Source organism: Carassius gibelio, chromosome B19 (genome assembly GCF_023724105.1).
Source record: "Carassius gibelio isolate Cgi1373 ecotype wild population from Czech Republic chromosome B19, carGib1.2-hapl.c, whole genome shotgun sequence".
NCBI lineage: Eukaryota > Metazoa > Chordata > Actinopteri > Cypriniformes > Cyprinidae > Carassius > Carassius gibelio.
Genome location: NC_068414.1, coordinates 3,642,117 through 3,668,484, shown reverse-complemented (window position 1 = coordinate 3,668,484; position 26,368 = coordinate 3,642,117). Strand labels below are relative to the sequence as shown.

The 26,368-nt window shown below is 45.9% G+C and overlaps 6 non-coding genes across 6 annotated transcripts; all 6 read left to right on the top strand.

Moving 5' to 3' along the window:
• The first annotated feature begins 4,560 nt into the window (after positions 1-4,560).
• trnad-guc (transfer RNA aspartic acid (anticodon GUC)) lies at positions 4,561-4,632 on the top strand. Its single transcript has one exon. It is a non-coding gene; the product is annotated as a tRNA-Asp (tRNA).
• A 2,387-nt stretch (positions 4,633-7,019) lies between these two features.
• trnad-guc (transfer RNA aspartic acid (anticodon GUC)) lies at positions 7,020-7,091 on the top strand. The gene has a single exon. It is a non-coding gene; the product is annotated as a tRNA-Asp (tRNA).
• A 1,602-nt stretch (positions 7,092-8,693) lies between these two features.
• On the top strand, positions 8,694-8,765 carry trnad-guc (transfer RNA aspartic acid (anticodon GUC)). The gene has a single exon. It is a non-coding gene; the product is annotated as a tRNA-Asp (tRNA).
• Positions 8,766-17,360: 8,595 nt separating this feature from the next.
• On the top strand, positions 17,361-17,432 carry trnad-guc (transfer RNA aspartic acid (anticodon GUC)). Its single transcript has one exon. It is a non-coding gene; the product is annotated as a tRNA-Asp (tRNA).
• A 1,604-nt stretch (positions 17,433-19,036) lies between these two features.
• On the top strand, positions 19,037-19,108 carry trnad-guc (transfer RNA aspartic acid (anticodon GUC)). Its single transcript has one exon. It is a non-coding gene; the product is annotated as a tRNA-Asp (tRNA).
• A 4,838-nt stretch (positions 19,109-23,946) lies between these two features.
• On the top strand, positions 23,947-24,018 carry trnad-guc (transfer RNA aspartic acid (anticodon GUC)). Its single transcript has one exon. It is a non-coding gene; the product is annotated as a tRNA-Asp (tRNA).
• Positions 24,019-26,368: the final 2,350 nt, after the last annotated feature.

The following is a 26,368-nucleotide window of genomic DNA, read 5'->3' as shown; positions in this document are numbered from 1 at the left end:
TCCCTCTGTCGCTTCTGGCAGGCGGAGCTGGGGACACTTCATGTACAGCGATATCGTTGACTTGATTGCAAATTATTGCACAGATACTATTTAAACTGAACTTAGCTGAATGATGTCATCAAAGAGTTCAATAACGAAATGCCTTTAACTGTCATTTTGCTTTTTGACGCACTGTGTTCCTAATTAATGTTGTTCAGTTGCATTGACGCAATACTTTCTGTTTGAAGCGCAATTTAAAAAAAATCAATAAAAGAATCGAACCCGGGTCAACTGCTTGGAAGGCAGCTATGCTCACCACTATACCACCAACGCAGGTGGAAGTCAGTAGCTTTATTGACGCACTGTGTTCCTAATAAATGTTGTTCAGTTGCATTGACACAATACTTTTTTTTTAAAGCGCAATTTAAAAAAAAAAAAAAAAAAAAAAAAAGAGTCCAAACAATGACCCCTGCTACCGGTAGTGTTGCAAGTGTTATGCGACTTCAGCTAATGATGGGTCCATCCGAAATTATTCCATCCAAAAGTTTTGGGTGGAGGCACAGGTCACAGAGGGAGTTCTGCTTCGACGTCAGCCCGAGCCAAAGGATATGCTTTGGCCGGGAATCGAATCCGGGTCAACTGCTTGGAAGGCAGCTATGCTCACCACTATACCACCAACGCAGTCAGCAGTCAGCAACTTGCGCCGTCACTAAGAAGGCTCGAAGTGCACGAGTCGCCGATAGGGCTAGAGGAGCAGATGAGATCTTTGTTTGGACCCGTCACTAAAGAGAGCCTTCAAGAATTTGCATCCCGTCACGTACAAGAAAGCGCTGCCTTCCCATCCGGCTAAATAAACACGAAGTGGTCAAACGCAGAGAGTGCCTATAATAACCAAAAGCCCAATCAAGGCAATCTCTTTCTCATGCCTCTATCTGAAAAGTTGGATAAAATCTTATATGAAAAAAAAAGTCTTTTAAAGAAATCCCTTATTCCGAGGTCACCGTAGCCACCAGATCCAGTCTGTATCCGCTTCAGTCACCCGGATCCAGTCCGTATCCAGAGAAGATGGTGGATCAACACCTAGAAAGGACCTCTATGGCCCAGAAACACAGCGGAGACCGTGACAACTAGATGAGCCGCAGATACAAATCCCTTGTAAAGACCACCTGGACAAGACCACAGGAAACAGATGATTCTTCTGCACAGTCTGACATTCCTGCAGCCTGGAGCTGATCTACTGGTTTCGTCTGACAAGGGGAGAACTGTCTCCCCGACTGAGCCTGGTTTCTCACCGGGTTTTTTCTCCATCCTTTCACCGATCGAGTTTTGGTTTCTTCCCTCTGTCGCTTCTGGCAGGCGGAGCTGGGGACACTTCATGTACAGCGATATCGTTGACTTGATTGCAAATTATTGCACAGATACTATTTAAACTGAACTTAGCTGAATGATGTCATCAAAGAGTTCAATAACGAAATGCCTTTAACTGTCATTTTGCTTTTTGACGCACTGTGTTCCTAATTAATGTTGTTCAGTTGCATTGACGCAATACTTTCTGTTTAAAGCGCAATTAAAAAAAAAAAAAAAAAAAAAAAAAGAGTCCAAACAATGACCCCTGCTACGGGTAGTGTTCCAAGTGTTATGCGACTTCAGCTAATGATGGGTCCATCAGAAATTTTACGGTGCTAGGGCTGGGTCTGCGTCAGAAGAAGCCATGCATTGTTTAGTTATGTCAGTGCAGTGCCGTCAGTTGGGGGAGAAACGGCAGCATGCACGGCTCCTCGTTAGTATAGTGGACAGTATCTCCACCTGTCACGCGGAAGACCGGGGTTCGATTCCCCGACGGGGAGAGCTGGTTCTTTTCGTCTTCCGAATGATCCATCCAAAATGTTTGGTTGGATTCGCAGGTCACAGAAGGAGTTCTGCTTCGACGTCAGCCCGAGCCAAAGGACATGCGTTGGCCGGGAATCGAACCCGGGTCAACTGCTTGGAAGGCAGCTATGCTCACCACTATACCAACAACGCAGGCGGAAGTCAGTAGCTTTATTGACGCACTGTGTTCCTAATAAATGTTGTTCAGTTGCATTGACACAATACTTTTTGTTTAAAGCGCAATTAAAAAAAAAAAAAAAAAAAAAAAGAGTCCAAACAATGACTCCTGCTACGGGTAGTGTTGCAAGTGTTATGCGACTTCAGCTAATGATGGGTCCATCCAAAATTATTCCATTCAAAAGTTTTGGGTGGAGGCACAGGTCACAGAGGGAGTTCTGCTTCGACGTCAGCCCGAGCCAAAGGACATGCGCACTGCTCTCTCCAACTGCTTGGAAGGCAGCTATGCTCACCACTATACCACCAACGCAGTCAGCAGTCAGCAACTTGCGCCGTCACTAAGAAGGCTCGAAGTGCACGAGTCGCCGATAGGGCTAGAGGAGCAGATGAGATCTTTGTTTGGACCCGTCACTAAAGAGAGCCTTCAAGAATTTGCATCCCGTCACGTACAAGAAAGCGCTGCCTTCCCATCCGGCTAAATAAACACGAAGTGGTCAAACGCAGAGAGTGCCTATAATAACCAAAAGCCCAATCAAGGCAATCTCTTTCTCATGCCTCTATCTGAAAAGTTGGATAAAATCTTATATGAAAAAAAAAGTCTTTTAAAGAAATCCCTTATTCCGAGGTCACCGTAGCCACCAGATCCAGTCTGTATCCGCTTCAGTCACCCGGATCCAGTCCGTATACAGAGAAGATGGTGGATCAACACCTAGAAAGGACATCTATGGCCCAGAAACACAGCGGAGACCGTGACAACTAGATGAGCCGCAGATACAAATCCCCTGTAAAGACCACCTGGACAAGACCACAGGAAACAGATGATTCTTCTGCACAGTCTGACATTCCTGCAGCCTGGAGCTGATCTACCTGTTTCGTCTGACAAGGGGAGAACTGTCTCCCCGATTGAGCCTGGTTTCTCACCGGGTTTTTTCTCCATCCTTTCACCGATCGAGTTTTGGTTTCTTGCCTCTGTCGCTTCTGGCAGGCGGAGCTGGGGACACTTCATGTACAGCGATATCGTTGACTTGATTGCAAATTATTGCACAGATACTATTTAAACTGAACTTAGCTGAATGATGTCATCAAAGAGTTCAATAACGAAATGCCTTTAACTGTCATTTTGCTTTTTGACGCACTGTGTTCCTAATAAATGTTGTTCAGTTGCATTGACACAATACTTTTTGTTTAAAGCGCAATTAAAAAAAAAAAAAAAAAAAAAAAAAAGAGTCCAAACAATGACCCCTGCTACCGGTAGTGTTGCAAGTGTTATGCGACTTCAGCTAATGATGGGTCCATCCGAAATTATTCCATCCAAAAGTTTTGGGTGGAGGCACAGGTCACAGAGGGAGTTCTGCTTCGACGTCAGCCCGAGCCAAAGGACATGCGCACTGCTTTCTCCAACTGCTTGGAAGGCAGCTATGCTCACCACTATACCACCAACGCAGTCAGCAGTCAGCAACTTGCGCCGTCACTAAGAAGGCTCGAAGTGCACGAGTCGCCGATAGGGCTAGAGGAGCAGATGAGATCTTTGTTTGGACCCGTCACTAAAGAGAGCCTTCAAGAATTTGCATCCCGTCACGTACAAGAAAGCGCTGCCTTCCCATCCGGCTAAATAAACACGAAGTGGTCAAACGCAGAGAGTGCCTATAATAACCAAAAGCCCAATCAAGGCAATCTCTTTCTCATGCCTCTATCTGAAAAGTTGGATAAAATCTTATATGAAAAAAAAAGTCTTTTAAAGAAATCCCTTATTCCGAGGTCACCGTAGCCACCAGATCCAGTCTGTATCCGCTTCAGTCACCCGGATCCAGTCCGTATACAGAGAAGATGGTGGATCAACACCTAGAAAGGACCTCTATGGCCCAGAAACACAGCGGAGACCGTGACAACTAGATGAGCCGCAGATACAAATCCCCTGTAAAGACCACCTGGACAAGACCACAGGAAACAGATGATTCTTCTGCACAGTCTGACATTCCTGCAGCCTGGAGCTGATCTACCTGTTTCGTCTGACAAGGGGAGAACTGTCTCCCCGATTGAGCCTGGTTTCTCACCGGGTTTTTTCTCCATCCTTTCACCGATCGAGTTTTGGTTTCTTCCCTCTGTCGCTTCTGGCAGGCGGAGCTGGGGACACTTCATGTACAGCGATATCGTTGACTTGATTGCAAATTATTGCACAGATACTATTTAAACTGAACTTAGCTGAATGATGTCATCAAAGAGTTCAATAACGAAATGCCTTTAACTGTCATTTTGCTTTTTGACGCACTGTGTTCCTAATTAATGTTGTTCAGTTGCATTGACGCAATACTTTCTGTTTAAAGCGCAATTTAAAAAAAAAAAAAAAAAAAGAAGAGTCCAAACAATGACCCCTGCTACGGGTAGTGTTCCAAGTGTTATGCGACTTCAGCTAATGATGGGTCCATCAGAAATTTTACGGTGCTAGGGCTGGGTCTGCATCAGAAGAAGCCATGCATTGTTTAGTTATGTCAGTGCAGTGCCGTCAGTTGGGGGAGAAACGGCAGCATGCACGGCTCCTCGTTAGTATAGTGGACAGTATCTCCGCCTGTCACGCGGAAGACCGGGGTTCGATTCCCCGACGGGGAGAGCTGGTTCTTTTCGTCTTCCGAATGATCCATCCAAAATGTTTGGTTGGATTCGCAGGTCACAGAAGGAGTTCTGCTTCGACGTCAGCCCGAGCCAAAGGACATGCGCACTGCTCTCTCCAACTGCTTGGAAGGCAGCTATGCTCACCACTATACCACCAACGCAGTCAGCAGTCAGCAACTTGCGCCGTCACTAAGAAGGCTCGAAGTGCACGAGTCGCCGATAGGGCTAGAGGAGCAGATGAGATCTTTGTTTGGACCCGTCACTAAAGAGAGCCTTCAAGAATTTGCATCCCGTCACGTACAAGAAAGCGCTGCCTTCCCATCCGGCTAAATAAACACGAAGTGGTCAAACGCAGAGAGTGCCTATAATAACCAAAAGCCCAATCAAGGCAATCTCTTTCTCATGCCTCTATCTGAAAAGTTGGATAAAATCTTATATGAAAAAAAAAGTCTTTTAAAGAAATCCCTTATTCCGAGGTCACCGTAGCCACCAGATCCAGTCTGTATCCGCTTCAGTCACCCGGATCCAGTCCGTATACAGAGAAGATGGTGGATCAACACCTAGAAAGGACATCTATGGCCCAGAAACACAGCGGAGACCGTGACAACTAGATGAGCCGCAGATACAAATCCCCTGTAAAGACCACCTGGACAAGACCACAGGAAACAGATGATTCTTCTGCACAGTCTGACATTCCTGCAGCCTGGAGCTGATCTACCTGTTTCGTCTGACAAGGGGAGAACTGTCTCCCCGATTGAGCCTGGTTTCTCACCGGGTTTTTTCTCCATCCTTTCACCGATCGAGTTTTGGTTTCTTGCCTCTGTCGCTTCTGGCAGGCGGAGCTGGGGACACTTCATGTACAGCGATATCGTTGACTTGATTGCAAATTATTGCACAGATACTATTTAAACTGAACTTAGCTGAATGATGTCATCAAAGAGTTCAATAACGAAATGCCTTTAACTGTCATTTTGCTTTTTGACGCACTGTGTTCCTAATAAATGTTGTTCAGTTGCATTGACACAATACTTTTTGTTTAAAGCGCAATTAAAAAAAAAAAAAAAAAAAAAAAAGAGTCCAAACAATGACCCCTGCTACCGGTAGTGTTGCAAGTGTTATGCGACTTCAGCTAATGATGGGTCCATCCGAAATTATTCCATCCAAAAGTTTTGGGTGGAGGCACAGGTCACAGAGGGAGTTCTGCTTCGACGTCAGCCCGAGCCAAAGGACATGCGCACTGCTTTCTCCAACTGCTTGGAAGGCAGCTATGCTCACCACTATACCACCAACGCAGTCAGCAGTCAGCAACTTGCGCCGTCACTAAGAAGGCTCGAAGTGCACGAGTCGCCGATAGGGCTAGAGGAGCAGATGAGATCTTTGTTTGGACCCGTCACTAAAGAGAGCCTTCAAGAATTTGCATCCCGTCACGTACAAGAAAGCGCTGCCTTCCCATCCGGCTAAATAAACACGAAGTGGTCAAACGCAGAGAGTGCCTATAATAACCAAAAGCCCAATCAAGGCAATCTCTTTCTCATGCCTCTATCTGAAAAGTTGGATAAAATCTTATATGAAAAAAAAAGTCTTTTAAAGAAATCCCTTATTCCGAGGTCACCGTAGCCACCAGATCCAGTCTGTATCCGCTTCAGTCACCCGGATCCAGTCCGTATACAGAGAAGATGGTGGATCAACACCTAGAAAGGACCTCTATGGCCCAGAAACACAGCGGAGACCGTGACAACTAGATGAGCCGCAGATACAAATCCCCTGTAAAGACCACCTGGACAAGACCACAGGAAACAGATGATTCTTCTGCACAGTCTGACATTCCTGCAGCCTGGAGCTGATCTACCTGTTTCGTCTGACAAGGGGAGAACTGTCTCCCCGATTGAGCCTGGTTTCTCACCGGGTTTTTTCTCCATCCTTTCACCGATCGAGTTTTGGTTTCTTCCCTCTGTCGCTTCTGGCAGGCGGAGCTGGGGACACTTCATGTACAGCGATATCGTTGACTTGATTGCAAATTATTGCACAGATACTATTTAAACTGAACTTAGCTGAATGATGTCATCAAAGAGTTCAATAACGAAATGCCTTTAACTGTCATTTTGCTTTTTGACGCACTGTGTTCCTAATTAATGTTGTTCAGTTGCATTGACGCAATACTTTCTGTTTAAAGCGCAATTTAAAAAAAAAAAAAAAAAAAGAAGAGTCCAAACAATGACCCCTGCTACGGGTAGTGTTCCAAGTGTTATGCGACTTCAGCTAATGATGGGTCCATCAGAAATTTTACGGTGCTAGGGCTGGGTCTGCGTCAGAAGAAGCCATGCATTGTTTAGTTATGTCAGTGCAGTGCCGTCAGTTGGGGGAGAAACGGCAGCATGCACGGCTCCTCGTTAGTATAGTGGACAGTATCTCCGCCTGTCACGCGGAAGACCGGGGTTCGATTCCCCGACGGGGAGAGCTGGTTCTTTTCGTCTTCCGAATGATCCATCCAAAATGTTTGTTTGGATTCGCAGGTCACAGAAGGAGTTCTGCTTCGACGTCAGCCCGAGCCAAAGGACATGCGTTGGCCGGGAATCGAACCCGGGTCAACTGCTTGGAAGGCAGCTATGCTCACCACTATACCAACAACGCAGGCGGAAGTCAGTAGCTTTATTGAAGCACTGTGTTCCTAATAAATGTTGTTCAGTTGCATTGACACAATACTTTTTGTTTAAAGCGCAATTAAAAAAAAAAAAAAAAAAAAAAAGAGTCCAAACAATGACCCCTGCTACGGGTAGTGTTGCAAGTGTTATGCGACTTCAGCTAATGATGGGTCCATCCAAAATTATTCCATCCAAAAGTTTTGGGTGGAGGCACAGGTCACAGAGGGAGTTCTGCTTCGACGTCAGCCCGAGCCAAAGGACATGCGCACTGCTCTCTCCAACTGCTTGGAAGGCAGCTATGCTCACCACTATACCACCAACGCAGTCAGCAGTCAGCAACTTGCGCCGTCACTAAGAAGGCTCGAAGTGCACGAGTCGCCGATAGGGCTAGAGGAGCAGATGAGATCTTTGTTTGGACCCGTCACTAAAGAGAGCCTTCAAGAATTTGCATCCCGTCACGTACAAGAAAGCGCTGCCTTCCCATCCGGCTAAATAAACACGAAGTGGTCAAACGCAGAGAGTGCCTATAATAACCAAAAGCCCAATCAAGGCAATCTCTTTCTCATGCCTCTATCTGAAAAGTTGGATAAAATCTTATATGAAAAAAAAAAGTCTTTTAAAGAAATCCCTTATTCCGAGGTCACCGTAGCCACCAGATCCAGTCTGTATCCGCTTCAGTCACCCGGATCCAGTCCGTATACAGAGAAGATGGTGGATCAACACCTAGAAAGGACCTCTATGGCCCAGAAACACAGCGGAGACCGTGACAACTAGATGAGCCGCAGATACAAATCCCCTGTAAAGACCACCTGGACAAGACCACAGGAAACAGATGATTCTTCTGCACAGTCTGACATTCCTGCAGCCTGGAGCTGATCTACCTGTTTCGTCTGACAAGGGGAGAACTGTCTCCCCGATTGAGCCTGGTTTCTCACCGGGTTTTTTCTCCATCCTTTCACCGATCGAGTTTTGGTTTCTTCCCTCTGTCGCTTCTGGCAGGCGGAGCTGGGGACACTTCATGTACAGCGATATCGTTGACTTGATTGCAAATTATTGCACAGATACTATTTAAACTGAACTTAGCTGAATGATGTCATCAAAGAGTTCAATAACGAAATGCCTTTAACTGTCATTTTGCTTTTTGACGCACTGTGTTCCTAATTAATGTTGTTCAGTTGCATTGACGCAATACTTTCTGTTTAAAGCGCAATTTAAAAAAAAAAAAAAAAAAAGAAGAGTCCAAACAATGACCCCTGCTACGGGTAGTGTTCCAAGTGTTATGCGACTTCAGCTAATGATGGGTCCATCAGAAATTTTACGGTGCTAGGGCTGGGTCTGCGTCAGAAGAAGCCATGCATTGTTTAGTTATGTCAGTGCAGTGCCGTCAGTTGGGGGAGAAACGGCAGCATGCACGGCTCCTCGTTAGTATAGTGGACAGTATCTCCGCCTGTCACGCGGAAGACCGGGGTTCGATTCCCCGACGGGGAGAGCTGGTTCTTTTCGTCTTCCGAATGATCCATCCAAAATGTTTGGTTGGATTCGCAGGTCACAGAAGGAGTTCTGCTTCGACGTCAGCCCGAGCCAAAGGACATGCGTTGGCCGGGAATCGAACCCGGGTCAACTGCTTGGAAGGCAGCTATGCTCACCACTATACCAACAACGCAGGCGGAAGTCAGTAGCTTTATTGAAGCACTGTGTTCCTAATAAATGTTGTTCAGTTGCATTGACACAATACTTTTTGTTTAAAGCGCAATTAAAAAAAAAAAAAAAAAAAAAAAGAGTCCAAACAATGACCCCTGCTACGGGTAGTGTTGCAAGTGTTATGCGACTTCAGCTAATGATGGGTCCATCCAAAATTATTCCATCCAAAAGTTTTGGGTGGAGGCACAGGTCACAGAGGGAGTTCTGCTTCGACGTCAGCCCGAGCCAAAGGACATGCGCACTGCTCTCTCCAACTGCTTGGAAGGCAGCTATGCTCACCACTATACCACCAACGCAGTCAGCAGTCAGCAACTTGCGCCGTCACTAAGAAGGCTCGAAGTGCACGAGTCGCCGATAGGGCTAGAGGAGCAGATGAGATCTTTGTTTGGACCCGTCACTAAAGAGAGCCTTCAAGAATTTGCATCCCGTCACGTACAAGAAAGCGCTGCCTTCCCATCCGGCTAAATAAACACGAAGTGGTCAAACGCAGAGAGTGCCTATAATAACCAAAAGCCCAATCAAGGCAATCTCTTTCTCATGCCTCTATCTGAAAAGTTGGATAAAATCTTATATGAAAAAAAAAAGTCTTTTAAAGAAATCCCTTATTCCGAGGTCACCGTAGCCACCAGATCCAGTCTGTATCCGCTTCAGTCACCCGGATCCAGTCCGTATACAGAGAAGATGGTGGATCAACACCTAGAAAGGACCTCTATGGCCCAGAAACACAGCGGAGACCGTGACAACTAGATGAGCCGCGGATACAAATCCCCTGTAAAGACCACCTGGACAAGACCACAGGAAACAGATGATTCTTCTGCACAGTCTGACATTCCTGCAGCCTGGAGCTGATCTACCTGTTTCGTCTGACAAGGGGAGAACTGTCTCCCCGACTGAGCCTGGTTTCTCACCGGGTTTTTTCTCCATCCTTTCACCGATCGAGTTTTGGTTTCTTGCCTCTGTCGCTTCTGGCAGGCGGAGCTGGGGACACTTCATGTACAGCGATATCGTTGACTTGATTGCAAATTATTGCACAGATACTATTTAAACTGAACTTAGCTGAATGATGTCATCAAAGAGTTCAATAACGAAATGCCTTTAACTGTCATTTTGCTTTTTGACGCACTGTGTTCCTAATAAATGTTGTTCAGTTGCATTGACACAATACTTTTTGTTTAAAGCGCAATTAAAAAAAAAAAAAAAAAAAAAAAAAAGAGTCCAAACAATGACCCCTGCTACGGGTAGTGTTGCAAGTGTTATGCGACTTCAGCTAATGATGGGTCCATCCGAAATTATTCCATCCAAAAGTTTTGGGTGGAGGCACAGGTCACAGAGGGAGTTCTGCTTCGACGTCAGCCCGAGCCAAAGGACATGCGCACTGCTTTCTCCAACTGCTTGGAAGGCAGCTATGCTCACCACTATACCACCAACGCAGTCAGCAGTCAGCAACTTGCGCCGTCACTAAGAAGGCTCGAAGTGCACGAGTCGCCGATAGGGCTAGAGGAGCAGATGAGATCTTTGTTTGGACCCGTCACTAAAGAGAGCCTTCAAGAATTTGCATCCCGTCACGTACAAGAAAGCGCTGCCTTCCCATCCGGCTAAATAAACACGAAGTGGTCAAACGCAGAGAGTGCCTATAATAACCAAAAGCCCAATCAAGGCAATCTCTTTCTCATGCCTCTATCTGAAAAGTTGGATAAAATCTTATATGAAAAAAAAAGTCTTTTAAAGAAATCCCTTATTCCGAGGTCACCGTAGCCACCAGATCCAGTCTGTATCCGCTTCAGTCACCCTGATCCAGTCCGTATACAGAGAAGATGGTGGATCAACACCTAGAAAGGACCTCTATGGCCCAGAAACACAGCGGAGACCGTGACAACTAGATGAGCCGCAGATACAAATCCCCTGTAAAGACCACCTGGACAAGACCACAGGAAACAGATGATTCTTCTGCACAGTCTGACATTCCTGCAGCCTGGAGCTGATCTACCTGTTTCGTCTGACAAGGGGAGAACTGTCTCCCCGATTGAGCCTGGTTTCTCACCTGGTTTTTTCTCCATCCTTTCACCGATCGAGTTTTGGTTTCTTGCCTCTGTCGCTTCTGGCAGGCGGAGCTGGGGACACTTCATGTACAGCGATATCGTTGACTTGATTGCAAATTATTGCACAGATACTATTTAAACTGAACTTAGCTGAATGATGTCATCAAAGAGTTCAATAACGAAATGCCTTTAACTGTCATTTTGCTTTTTGACGCACTGTGTTCCTAATTAATGTTGTTCAGTTGCATTGACGCAATACTTTCTGTTTAAAGCGCAATTTAAAAAAAAAAAAAAAAAAAAAAAGAGTCCAAACAATGACCCCTGCTACGGGTAGTGTTCCAAGTGTTATGCGACTTCAGCTAATGATGGGTCCATCCGAAATTATTCCATCCAAAAGTTTTGGGTGGAGGCACAGGTCACAGAGGGAGTTCTGCTTCGACGTCAGCCCGAGCCAAAGGATATGCTTTGGCCGGGAATCGAATCCGGGTCAACTGCTTGGAAGGCAGCTATGCTCACCACTATACCACCAACGCAGTCAGCAGTCAGCAACTTGCGCCGTCACTAAGAAGGCTCGAAGTGCACGAGTCGCCGATAGGGCTAGAGGAGCAGATGAGATCTTTGTTTGGACCCGTCACTAAAGAGAGCCTTCAAGAATTTGCATCCCGTCACGTACAAGAAAGCGCTGCCTTCCCATCCGGCTAAATAAACACGAAGTGGTCAAACGCAGAGAGTGCCTATAATAACCAAAAGCCCAATCAAGGCAATCTCTTTCTCATGCCTCTGTCTGAAAAGTTGGATAAAATCTTATATGAAAAAAAAAGTCTTTTAAAGAAATCCCTTATTCCGAGGTCACCGTAGCCACCAGATCCAGTCTGTATCCGCTTCAGTCACCCGGATCCAGTCCGTATCCAGAGAAGATGTTGGATCAACACCTAGAAAGGACTTCTATGGCCCAGAAACACAGCGGAGACCGCCAACGCAGGCGGAAGTCAGTAGCTTTATTGACGCACTGTGTTCCTAATAAATGTTGTTCAGTTGCATTGACACAATACTTTTTGTTTAAAGCGCAATTAAAAAAAAAAAAAAAAAGAGTCCAAACAATGACCCCTGCTACCGGTAGTGTTGCAAGTGTTATGCGACTTCAGCTAATGATGGGTCCATCCGAAATTATTCCATCCAAAAGTTTTGGGTGGAGGCACAGGTCACAGAGGGAGTTCTGCTTCGACGTCAGCCCGAGCCAAAGGATATGCTTTGGCCGGGAATCGAATCCGGGTCAACTGCTTGGAAGGCAGCTATGCTCACCACTATACCACCAACGCAGTCAGCAGTCAGCAACTTGCGCCGTCACTAAGAAGGCTTGAAGTGCACGAGTCGCCGATAGGGCTAGAGGAGCAGATGAGATCTTTGTTTGGACCCGTCACTAAAGAGAGCCTTCAAGAATTTGCATCCCGTCACGTACAAGAAAGCGCTGCCTTCCCATCCGGCTAAATAAACACGAAGTGGTCAAACGCAGAGAGTGCCTATAATAACCAAAAGCCCAATCAAGGCAATCTCTTTCTCATGCCTCTATCTGAAAAGTTGGATAAAATCTTATATGAAAAAAAAAGTCTTTTAAAGAAATCCCTTATTCCGAGGTCACCGTAGCCACCAGATCCAGTCTGTATCCGCTTCAGTCACCCGGATCCAGTCCGTATCCAGAGAAGATGGTGGATCAACACCTAGAAAGGACCTCTATGGCCCAGAAACACAGCGGAGACCGTGACAACTAGATGAGCCGCAGATACAAATCCCTTGTAAAGACCACCTGGACAAGACCACAGGAAACAGATGATTCTTCTGCACAGTCTGACATTCCTGCAGCCTGGACCTGATCTACTGGTTTCGTCTGACAAGGGGAGAACTGTCTCCCCAACTGAGCCTGGTTTCTCACCGGGTTTTTTCTCCATCCTTTCACCGATCGAGTTTTGGTTTCTTCCCTCTGTCGCTTCTGGCAGGCGGAGCTGGGGACACTTCATGTACAGCGATATCGTTGACTTGATTGCAAATTATTGCACAGATACTATTTAAACTGAACTTAGCTGAATGATGTCATCAAAGAGTTCAATAACGAAATGCCTTTAACTGTCATTTTGCTTTTTGACGCACTGTGTTCCTAATTAATGTTGTTCAGTTGCATTGACGCAATACTTTCTGTTTGAAGCGCAATTTAAAAAAAATCAATAAAAGAATCGAACCCGGGTCAACTGCTTGGAAGGCAGCTATGCTCACCACTATACCACCAACGCAGGCGGAAGTCAGTAGCTTTATTGACGCACTGTGTTCCTAATAAATGTTGTTCAGTTGCATTGACACAATACTTTTTTTTTAAAGCGCAATTTAAAAAAAAAAAAAAAAAAAAAAAAAAGAGTCCAAACAATGACCCCTGCTACCGGTAGTGTTGCAAGTGTTATGCGACTTCAGCTAATGATGGGTCCATCCGAAATTATTCCATCCAAAAGTTTTGGGTGGAGGCACAGGTCACAGAGGGAGTTCTGCTTCGACGTCAGCCCGAGCCAAAGGATATGCTTTGGCCGGGAATCGAATCCGGGTCAACTGCTTGGAAGGCAGCTATGCTCACCACTATACCACCAACGCAGTCAGCAGTCAGCAACTTGCGCCGTCACTAAGAAGGCTCGAAGTGCACGAGTCGCCGATAGGGCTAGAGGAGCAGATGAGATCTTTGTTTGGACCCGTCACTAAAGAGAGCCTTCAAGAATTTGCATCCCGTCACGTACAAGAAAGCGCTGCCTTCCCATCCGGCTAAATAAACACGAAGTGGTCAAACGCAGAGAGTGCCTATAATAACCAAAAGCCCAATCAAGGCAATCTCTTTCTCATGCCTCTATCTGAAAAGTTGGATAAAATCTTATATGAAAAAAAAAGTCTTTTAAAGAAATCCCTTATTCCGAGGTCACCGTAGCCACCAGATCCAGTCTGTATCCGCTTCAGTCACCCGGATCCAGTCCGTATCCAGAGAAGATGGTGGATCAACACCTAGAAAGGACCTCTATGGCCCAGAAACACAGCGGAGACCGTGACAACTAGATGAGCCGCAGATACAAATCCCTTGTAAAGACCACCTGGACAAGACCACAGGAAACAGATGATTCTTCTGCACAGTCTGACATTCCTGCAGCCTGGACCTGATCTACTGGTTTCGTCTGACAAGGGGAGAACTGTCTCCCCAACTGAGCCTGGTTTCTCACCGGGTTTTTTCTCCATCCTTTCACCGATCGAGTTTTGGTTTCTTCCCTCTGTCGCTTCTGGCAGGCGGAGCTGGGGACACTTCATGTACAGCGATATCGTTGACTTGATTGCAAATTATTGCACAGATACTATTTAAACTGAACTTAGCTGAATGATGTCATCAAAGAGTTCAATAACGAAATGCCTTTAACTGTCATTTTGCTTTTTGACGCACTGTGTTCCTAATTAATGTTGTTCAGTTGCATTGACGCAATACTTTCTGTTTGAAGCGCAATTTAAAAAAAATCAATAAAAGAATCGAACCCGGGTCAACTGCTTGGAAGGCAGCTATGCTCACCACTATACCACCAACGCAGGCGGAAGTCAGTAGCTTTATTGACGCACTGTGTTCCTAATAAATGTTGTTCAGTTGCATTGACACAATACTTTTTTTTAAAGCGCAATTTAAAAAAAAAAAAAAAAAAAAAAAAGAGTCCAAACAATGACCCCTGCTACCGGTAGTGTTGCAAGTGTTATGCGACTTCAGCTAATGATGGGTCCATCCGAAATTATTCCATCCAAAAGTTTTGGGTGGAGGCACAGGTCACAGAGGGAGTTCTGCTTCGACGTCAGCCCGAGCCAAAGGATATGCTTTGGCCGGGAATCAAATCCGGGTCAACTGCTTGGAAGGCAGCTATGCTCACCAACGCAGTCAGCAGTCAGCAACTTGCGCCGTCACTAAGAAGGCTCGAAGTGCACGAGTCGCCGATAGGGCTAGAGGAGCAGATGAGATCTTTGTTTGGACCCGTCACTAAAGAGAGCCTTCAAGAATTTGCATCCCGTCACGTACAAGAAAGCGCTGCCTTCCCATCCGGCTAAATAAACACGAAGTGGTCAAACGCAGAGAGTGCCTATAATAACCAAAAGCCCAATCAAGGCAATCTCTTTCTCATGCCTCTATCTGAAAAGTTGGATAAAATCTTATATGAAAAAAAAAGTCTTTTAAAGAAATCCCTTATTCCGAGGTCACCGTAGCCACCAGATCCAGTCTGTATCCGCTTCAGTCACCCGGATCCAGTCCGTATCCAGAGAAGATGGTGGATCAACACCTAGAAAGGACCTCTATGGCCCAGAAACACAGCGGAGACCGTGACAACTAGATGAGCCGCAGATACAAATCCCTTGTAAAGACCACCTGGACAAGACCACAGGAAACAGATGATTCTTCTGCACAGTCTGACATTCCTGCAGCCTGGACCTGATCTACTGGTTTCGTCTGACAAGGGGAGAACTGTCTCCCCAACTGAGCCTGGTTTCTCACCGGGTTTTTTCTCCATCCTTTCACCGATCGAGTTTTGGTTTCTTCCCTCTGTCGCTTCTGGCAGGCGGAGCTGGGGACACTTCATGTACAGCGATATCGTTGACTTGATTGCAAATTATTGCACAGATACTATTTAAACTGAACTTAGCTGAATGATGTCATCAAAGAGTTCAATAACGAAATGCCTTTAACTGTCATTTTGCTTTTTGACGCACTGTGTTCCTAATTAATGTTGTTCAGTTGCATTGACGCAATACTTTCTGTTTGAAGCGCAATTTAAAAAAAATCAATAAAAGAATCGAACCCGGGTCAACTGCTTGGAAGGCAGCTATGCTCACCACTATACCACCAACGCAGGCGGAAGTCAGTAGCTTTATTGACGCACTGTGTTCCTAATAAATGTTGTTCAGTTGCATTGACGCAATACTTTTTTTTTAAAGCGCAATTTAAAAAAAAAAAAAAAAAAAAAAAAAGAGTCCAAACAATGACCCCTGCTACCGGTAGTGTTGCAAGTGTTATGCGACTTCAGCTAATGATGGGTCCATCCGAAATTATTCCATCCAAAAGTTTTGGGTGGAGGCACAGGTCACAGAGGGAGTTCTGCTTCGACGTCAGCCCGAGCCAAAGGATATGCTTTGGCCGGGAATCGAATCCGGGTCAACTGCTTGGAAGGCAGCTATGCTCACCACTATACCACCAACGCAGTCAGCAGTCAGCAACTTGCGCCGTCACTAAGAAGGCTCGAAGTGCACGAGTCGCCGATAGGGCTAGAGGAGCAGATGAGATCTTTGTTTGGACCCGTCACTAAAGAGAGCCTTCAAGAATTTGCATCCCGTCACGTACAAGAAAGCGCTGCCTTCCCATCCGGCTAAATAAACACGAAGTGGTCAAACGCAGAGAGTGCCTATAATAACCAAAAGCCCAATCAAGGCAATCTCTTTCTCATGCCTCTATCTGAAAAGTTGGATAAAATCTTATATGAAAAAAAAAGTCTTTTAAAGAAATCCCTTATTCCGAGGTCACCGTAGCCACCAGATCCAGTCTGTATCCGCTTCAGTCACCCGGATCCAGTCCGTATCCAGAGAAGATGGTGGATCAACACCTAGAAAGGACCTCTATGGCCCAGAAACACAGCGGAGACCGTGACAACTAGATGAGCCGCAGATACAAATCCCTTGTAAAGACCACCTGGACAAGACCACAGGAAACAGATGATTCTTCTGCACAGTCTGACATTCCTGCAGCCTGGAGCTGATCTACTGGTTTCGTCTGACAAGGGGAGAACTGTCTCCCCGACTGAGCCTGGTTTCTCACCGGGTTTTTTCTCCATCCTTTCACCGATCGAGTTTTGGTTTCTTCCCTCTGTCGCTTCTGGCAGGCGGAGCTGGGGACACTTCATGTACAGCGATATCGTTGACTTGATTGCAAATTATTGCACAGATACTATTTAAACTGAACTTAGCTGAATGATGTCATCAAAGAGTTCAATAACGAAATGCCTTTAACTGTCATTTTGCTTTTTGACGCACTGTGTTCCTAATTAATGTTGTTCAGTTGCATTGACGCAATACTTTCTGTTTAAAGCGCAATTTAAAAAAAAAAAAAAAAAAAAAAAAGAGTCCAAACAATGACCCCTGCTACGGGTAGTGTTCCAAGTGTTATGCGACTTCAGCTAATGATGGGTCCATCAGAAATTTTACGGTGCTAGGGCTGGGTCTGCGTCAGAAGAAGCCATGCATTGTTTAGTTATGTCAGTGCAGTGCCGTCAGTTGGGGGAGAAACGGCAGCATGCACGGCTCCTCGTTAGTATAGTGGACAGTATCTCCGCCTGTCACGCGGAAGACCGGGGTTCGATTCCCCGACGGGGAGAGCTGGTTCTTTTCGTCTTCCGAATGATCCATCCAAAATGTTTGGTTGGATTCGCAGGTCACAGAAGGAGTTCTGCTTCGACGTCAGCCCGAGCCAAAGGACATGCGTTGGCTGGGAATCGAACCCGGGTCAACTGCTTGGAAGGCAGCTATGCTCACCACTATACCAACAACGCAGGCGGAAGTCAGTAGCTTTATTGACGCACTGTGTTCCTAATAAATGTTGTTCAGTTGCATTGACACAATACTTTTTGTTTAAAGCGCAATTAAAAAAAAAAAAAAAAAAAAAAAAAAAAAAAGAGTCCAAACAATGACCCCTGCTACGGGTAGTGTTGCAAGTGTTATGCGACTTCAGCTAATGATTGGTCCATCCGAAATTATTCCATCCAAAAGTTTTGGGTGGAGGCACAGGTCACAGAGGGAGTTCTGCTTCGACGTCAGCCCGAGCCAAAGGACATGCGCACTGCTCTCTCCAACTGCTTGGAAGGCAGCTATGCTCACCACTATACCACCAACGCAGTCAGCAACTTGCGCCGTCACTAAGAAGGCTCGAAGTGCACGAGTCGCCGATAGGGCTAGAGGAGCAGATGAGATCTTTGTTTGGACCCGTCACTAAAGAGAGCCTTCAAGAATTTGCATCCCGTCACGTACAAGAAAGCGCTGCCTTCCCATCCGGCTAAATAAACACGAAGTGGTCAAACGCAGAGAGTGCCTATAATAACCAAAAGCCCAATCAAGGCAATCTCTTTCTCATGCCTCTATCTGAAAAGTTGGATAAAATCTTATATGAAAAAAAAAGTCTTTTAAAGAAATCCCTTATTCCGAGGTCACCGTAGCCACCAGATCCAGTCTGTATCCGCTTCAGTCACCCGGATCCAGTCCGTATCCAGAGAAGATGGTGGATCAACACCTACAAAGGACCTCTATGGCCCAGAAACACAGCGGAGACTGTGACAACTAGATGAGCCGCAGATACAAATCCCCTGTAAAGACCACCTGGACAAGACCACAGGAAACAGATGATTCTTCTGCACAGTCTGACATTCCTGCAGCCTGGAGCTGATCTACCTGTTTCGTCTGACAAGGGGAGAACTGTCTCCCCGATTGAGCCTGGTTTCTCACCGGGTTTTTTCTCCATCCTTTCACCGATCGAGTTTTGGTTTCTTGCCTCTGTCGCTTCTGGCAGGCGGAGCTGGGGACACTTCAAGTACAGCGATATCGTTGACTTGATTGCAAATTATTGCACAGATACTATTTAAACTGAACTTAGCTGAATGATGTCATCAAAGAGTTCAATAACGAAATGCCTTTAACTGTCATTTTGCTTTTTGACGCACTGTGTTCCTAATTAATGTTGTTCAGTTGCATTGACGCAATACTTTCTGTTTAAAGCGCAATTTAAAAAAAAAAAAAAAAAAAAAAAAGAGTCCAAACAATGACCCCTGCTACGGGTAGTGTTCCAAGTGTTATGCGACTTCAGCTAATGATGGGTCCATCAGAAATTTTACGGTGCTAGGGCTGGGTCTGCGTCAGAAGAAGCCATGCATTGTTTAGTTATGTCAGTGCAGTGCCGTCAGTTGGGGGAGAAACGGCAGCATGCACGGCTCCTCGTTAGTATAGTGGACAGTATCTCCGCCTGTCACGCGGAAGACCGGGGTTCGATTCCCCGACGGGGAGAGCTGGTTCTTTTCGTCTTCCGAATGATCCATCCAAAATGTTTGGTTGGATTCGCAGGTCACAGAAGGAGTTCTGCTTCGACGTCAGCCCGAGACAAAGGACATGCGTTGGCCGGGAATCGAACCCGGGTCAACTGCTTGGAAGGCAGCTATGCTCACCACTATACCAACAACGCAGGCGGAAGTCAGTAGCTTTATTGACGCACTGTGTTCCTAATAAATGTTGTTCAGTTGCATTGACACAATACTTTTTGTTTAAAGCGCAATTAAAAAAAAAAAAAAAAAAAAAAAAGAGTCCAAACAATGACCCCTGCTACGGGTAGTGTTGCAAGTGTTATGCGACTTCAGCTAATGATGGGTCCATCCGAAATTATTCCATCCAAAAGTTTTGGGTGGAGGCACAGGTCACAGAGGGAGTTCTGCTTCGACGTCAGCCCGAGCCAAAGGACATGCGCACTGCTCTCTCCAACTGCTTGGAAGGCAGCTATGCTCACCACTATACCACCAACGCAGTCAGCAGTCAGCAACTTGCGCCGTCACTAAGAAGGCTCGAAGTGCACGAGTCGCCGATAGGGCTAGAGGAGCAGATGAGATCTTTGTTTGGACCCGTCACTAAAGAGAGCCTTCAAGAATTTGCATCCCGTCACGTACAAGAAAACGCTGCCTTCCCATCCGGCTAAATAAACACGAAGTGGTCAAACGCAGAGAGTGCCTATAATAACCAAAAGCCCAATCAAGGCAATCTCTTTCTCATGCCTCTATCTGAAAAGTTGGATAAAATCTTATATGAAAAAAAAGTCTTTTAAAGAAATCCCTTATTCCGAGGTCACCGTAGCCACCAGATCCAGTCTGTATCCGCTTCAGTCACCCGGATCCAGTCCGTATACAGAGAAGATGGTGGATCAAGACCTAGAAAGGACCTCTATGGCCCAGAAACACAGCGGAGACCGTGACAACCAGATGAGCCGCAGATACAAATCCCCTGTAAAGACCACCTGGACAAGACCACAGGAAACAGATGATTCTTCTGCACAGTCTGACATTCCTGCAGCCTGGAGCTGATCTACCTGTTTCGTCTGACAAGGGGAGAACTGTCTCCCCGATTGAGCCTGGTTTCTCACCGGGTTTTTTCTCCATCCTTTCACCGATCGAGTTTTGGTTTCTTGCCTCTGTCGCTTCTGGCAGGCGGAGCTGGGGACACTTCATGTACAGCGATATCGTTGACTTGATTGCAAATTATTGCACAGATACTATTTAAACTGAACTTAGCTGAATGATGTCATCAAAGAGTTCAATAACGAAATGCCTTTAACTGTCATTTTGCTTTTTGACGCACTGTGTTCCTAATAAATGTTGTTCAGTTGCATTGACACAATACTTTTTGTTTAAAGCGCAATTAAAAAAAAAAAAAAAAAAAAGAGTCCAAACAATGACCCCTGCTACGGGTAGTGTTGCAAGTGTTATGCGACTTCAGCTAATGATGGGTCCATCCGAAATTATTCCATCCAAAAGTTTTGGGTGGAGGCACAGGTCACAGAGGGAGTTCTGCTTCGACGTCAGCCCGAGCCAAAGGATATGCTTTGGCCGGGAATCGAATCCGGGTCAACTGCTTGGAAGGCAGCTATGCTCACCACTATACCACCAACGCAGTCAGCAGTCAGCAACTTGCGCCGTCACTAAGAAGGCTCGAAGTGCACGAGTCGCCGATAGGGCTAGAGGAGCAGATGAGATCTTTGTTTGGACCCGTCACTAAAGAGAGCCTTCAAGAATTTGCATCCCGTCACGTACAAGAAAGCGCTGCCTTCCCATCCGGCTAAATAAACACGAAGTGGTCAAACGCAGAGAGTGCCTATAATAACCAAAAGCCCAATCAAGGCAATCTCTTTCTCATGCCTCTGTCTGAAAAGTTGGATAAAATCTTATATGAAAAAAAAAGTCTTTTAAAGAAATCCCTTATTCCGAGGTCACCGTAGCCACCAGATCCAGTCTGTATCCGCTTCAGTCACCCGGATCCAGTCCGTATCCAGAGAAGATGTTGGATCAACACCTAGAAAGGACCTCTATGGCCCAGAAACACAGCGGAGACCGCCAACGCAGGCGGAAGTCAGTAGCTTTATTGACGCACTGTGTTCCTAATAAATGTTGTTCAGTTGCATTGACACAATACTTTTTGTTTAAAGCGCAATTAAAAAAAAAAAAAAAGAGTCCAAACAATGACCCCTGCTACCGGTAGTGTTGCAAGTGTTATGCGACTTCAGCTAATGATGGGTCCATCCGAAATTATTCCATCCAAAAGTTTTGGGTGGAGGCACAGGTCACAGAGGGAGTTCTGCTTCGACGTCAGCCCGAGCCAAAGGATATGCTTTGGCCGGGAATCGAATCCGGGTCAACTGCTTGGAAGGCAGCTATGCTCACCACTATACCACCAACGCAGTCTGCAGTCAGCAACTTGCGCCATCACTAAGAAGGCTCGAAGTGCACGAGTCGCCGATAGGGCTAGAGGAGCAGATGAGATCTTTGTTTGGACCCGTCACTAAAGAGAGCCTTCAAGAATTTGCATCCCGTCACGTACAAGAAAGCGCTGCCTTCCCATCCGGCTAAATAAACACGAAGTGGTCAAACGCAGAGAGTGCCTATAATAACCAAAAGCCCAATCAAGGCAATCTCTTTCTCATGCCTCTATCTGAAAAGTTGGATAAAATCTTATATGAAAAAAAAAGTCTTTTAAAGAAATCCCTTATTCCGAGGTCACCGTAGCCACCAGATCCAGTCTGTATCCGCTTCAGTCACCCGGATCCAGTCCGTATCCAGAGAAGATGGTGGATCAACACCTAGAAAGGACCTCTATGGCCCAGAAACACAGCGGAGACCGTGACAACTAGATGAGCCGCAGATACAAATCCCTTGTAAAGACCACCTGGACAAGACCACAGGAAACAGATGATTCTTCTGCACAGTCTGACATTCCTGCAGCCTGGACCTGATCTACTGGTTTCGTCTGACAAGGGGAGAACTGTCTCCCCAACTGAGCCTGGTTTCTCACCGGGTTTTTTCTCCATCCTTTCACCGATCGAGTTTTGGTTTCTTCCCTCTGTCGCTTCTGGCAGGCGGAGCTGGGGACACTTCATGTACAGCGATATCGTTGACTTGATTGCAAATTATTGCACAGATACTATTTAAACTGAACTTAGCTGAATGATGTCATCAAAGAGTTCAATAACGAAATGCCTTTAACTGTCATTTTGCTTTTTGACGCACTGTGTTCCTAATTAATGTTGTTCAGTTGCATTGACGCAATACTTTCTGTTTGAAGCGCAATTTAAAAAAAATCAATAAAAGAATCGAACCCGGGTCAACTGCTTGGAAGGCAGCTATGCTCACCACTATACCACCAATGCAGGCGGAAGTCAGTAGCTTTATTGACGCACTGTGTTCCTAATAAATGTTGTTCAGTTGCATTGACACAATACTTTTTTTTTAAAGCGCAATTTAAAAAAAAAAAAAAAAAAAAAAAAGAGTCCAAACAATGACCCCTGCTACCGGTAGTGTTGCAAGTGTTATGCGACTTCAGCTAATGATGGGTCCATCCGAAATTATTCCATCCAAAAGTTTTGGGTGGAGGCACAGGTCACAGAGGGAGTTCTGCTTCGACGTCAGCCCGAGCCAAAGGATATGCTTTGGCCGGGAATCGAATCCGGGTCAACTGCTTGGAAGGCAGCTATGCTCACCACTATACCACCAACGCAGTCAGCAGTCAGCAACTTGCGCCGTCACTAAGAAGGCTCGAAGTGCACGAGTCGCCGATAGGGCTAGAGGAGCAGATGAGATCTTTGTTTGGACCCGTCACTAAAGAGAGCCTTCAAGAATTTGCATCCCGTCACGTACAAGAAAGCGCTGCCTTCCCATCCGGCTAAATAAACACGAAGTGGTCAAACGCAGAGAGTGCCTATAATAACCAAAAGCCCAATCAAGGCAATCTCTTTCTCATGCCTCTATCTGAAAAGTTGGATAAAATCTTATATGAAAAAAAAAGTCTTTTAAAGAAATCCCTTATTCCGAGGTCACCGTAGCCACCAGATCCAGTCTGTATCCGCTTCAGTCACCCGGATCCAGTCCGTATCCAGAGAAGATGGTGGATCAACACCTACAAAGGACCTCTATGGCCCAGAAACACAGCGGAGACCGTGACAACTAGATGAGCCGCAGATACAAATCCCCTGTAAAGACCACCTGGACAAGACCACAGGAAACAGATGATTCTTCTGCACAGTCTGACATTCCTGCAGCCTGGAGCTGATCTACCTGTTTCGTCTGACAAGGGGAGAACTGTCTCCCCGATTGAGCCTGGTTTCTCACCGGGTTTTTTCTCCATCCTTTCACCGATCGAGTTTTGGTTTCTTGCCTCTGTCGCTTCTGGCAGGCGGAGCTGGGGACACTTCAAGTACAGCGATATCGTTGACTTGATTGCAAATTATTGCACAGATACTATTTAAACTGAACTTAGCTGAATGATGTCATCAAAGAGTTCAATAACGAAATGCCTTTAACTGTCATTTTGCTTTTTGACGCACTGTGTTCCTAATTAATGTTGTTCAGTTGCATTGACGCAATACTTTCTGTTTAAAGCGCAATTAAAAAAAAAAAAAAAAAAAAAAAAAGAGTCCAAACAATGACCCCTGCTACGGGTAGTGTTCCAAGTGTTATGCGACTTCAGCTAATGATGGGTCCATCAGAAATTTTACGGTGCTAGGGCTGGGTCTGCGTCAGAAGAAGCCATGCATTGTTTAGTTATGTCAGTGCAGTGCCGTCAGTTGGGGGAGAAACGGCAGCATGCACGGCTCCTCGTTAGTATAGTGGACAGTATCTCCGCCTGTCACGCGGAAGACCGGGGTTCGATTCCCCGACGGGGAGAGCTGGTTCTTTTCGTCTTCCGAATGATCCATCCAATATGTTTGGTTGGATTCGCAGGTCACAGAAGGAGTTCTGCTTCGACGTCAGCCCGAGACAAAGGACATGCGTTGGCCGGGAATCGAACCCGGGTCAACTGCTTGGAAGGCAGCTATGCTCACCACTATACCAACAATGCAGGCGGAAGTCAGTAGCTTTATTGACGCACTGTGTTCCTAATAAATGTTGTTCAGTTGCATTGACACAATACTTTTTGTTTAAAGCGCAATTAAAAAAAAAAAAAAAAAAAAAAAGAGTCCAAACAATGACCCCTGCTACGGGTAGTGTTGCAAGTGTTATGCGACTTCAGCTAATGATGGGTCCATCCGAAATTATTCCATCCAAAAGTTTTGGGTGGAGGCACAGGTCACAGAGGGAGTTCTGCTTCGACGTCAGCCCGAGCCAAAGGACATGCGCACTGCTCTCTCCAACTGCTTGGAAGGCAGCTATGCTCACCACTATACCACCAACGCAGTCAGCAGTCAGCAACTTGCGCCGTCACTAAGAAGGCTCGAAGTGCACGAGTCGCCGATAGGGCTAGAGGAGCAGATGAGATCTTTGTTTGGACCCGTCACTAAAGAGAGCCTTCAAGAATTTGCATCCCGTCACGTACAAGAAAGCGCTGCCTTCCCATCCGGCTAAATAAACACGAAGTGGTCAAACGCAGAGAGTGCCTATAATAACCAAAAGCCCAATCAAGGCAATCTCTTTCTCATGCCTCTGTCTGAAAAGTTGGATAAAATCTTATATGAAAAAAAAAGTCTTTTAAAGAAATCCCTTATTCCGAGGTCACCGTAGCCACCAGATCCAGTCTGTATCCGCTTCAGTCACCCGGATCCAGTCCGTATCCAGAGAAGATGTTGGATCAACACCTAGAAAGGACCTCTATGGCCCAGAAACACAGCGGAGACCGCCAACGCAGGCGGAAGTCAGTAGCTTTATTGACGCACTGTGTTCCTAATAAATGTTGTTCAGTTGCATTGACACAATACTTTTTTTTTAAAGCGCAATTTAAAAAAAAAAAAAAAAAAAAAAGAGTCCAAACAATGACCCCTGCTACGGGTAGTGTTGCAAGTGTTATGCGACTTCAGCTAATGATGGGTCCATCCGAAATTATTCCATCCAAAAGTTTTGGGTGGAGGCACAGGTCACAGAGGGAGTTCTGCTTCGACGTCAGCCCGAGCCAAAGGATATGCGTTGGCCGGGAATCGAATCCGTGTCAACTGCTTGGAAGGCAGCTATGCTCACCACTATACCACCAACGCAGTCAGCAGTCAGCAACTTGCGCCGTCACTAAGAAGGCTCGAAGTGCACGAGTCGCCGATAGGGCTAGAGGAGCAGATGAGATCTTTGTTTGGACCCGTCACTAAAGAGAGCCTTCAAGAATTTGCATCCCGTCACGTACAAGAAAGCGGTGCCTTCCCATCCGGCTAAATAAACACGAAGTGGTCAAACGCAGAGAGTGCCTATAATAACCAAAAGCCCAATCAAGGCAATCTCTTTCTCATGCCTCTATCTGAAAAGTTGGATAAAATCTTATATGAAAAAAAAAGTCTTTTAAAGAAATCCCTTATTCCGAGGTCACCGTAGCCACCAGATCCAGTCTGTATCCGCTTCAGTCACCCGGATCCAGTCCGTATCCAGAGAAGATGGTGGATCAACACCTAGAAAGGACCTCTATGGCCCAGAAACACAGCGGAGACCGTGACAACTAGATGAGCCGCAGATACAAATCCCTTGTAAAGACCACCTGGACAAGACCACAGGAAACAGATGATTCTTCTGCACAGTCTGACATTCCTGCAGCCTGGACCTGATCTACTGGTTTCGTCTGACAAGGGGAGAACTGTCTCCCCGACTGAGCCTGGTTTCTCACCGGGTTTTTTCTCCATCCTTTCACCGATCGAGTTTTGGTTTCTTCCCTCTGTCGCTTCTGGCAGGCGGAGCTGGGGACACTTCATGTACAGCGATATCGTTGACTTGATTGCAAATTATTGCACAGATACTATTTAAACTGAACTTAGCTGAATGATGTCATCAAAGAGTTCAATAACGAAATACCTTTAACTGTCATTTTGCTTTTTGACGCACTGTGTTCCTAATTAATGTTGTTCAGTTGCATTGACGCAATACTTTCTGTTTGAAGCGCAATTTAAAAAAAATCAATAAAAGAATCGAACCCGGGTCAACTGCTTGGAAGGCAGCTATGCTCACCACTATACCACCAACGCAGGCGGAAGTCAGTAGCTTTATTGACGCACTGTGTTCCTAATAAATGTTGTTCAGTTGCATTGACACAATACTTTTTTTTTAA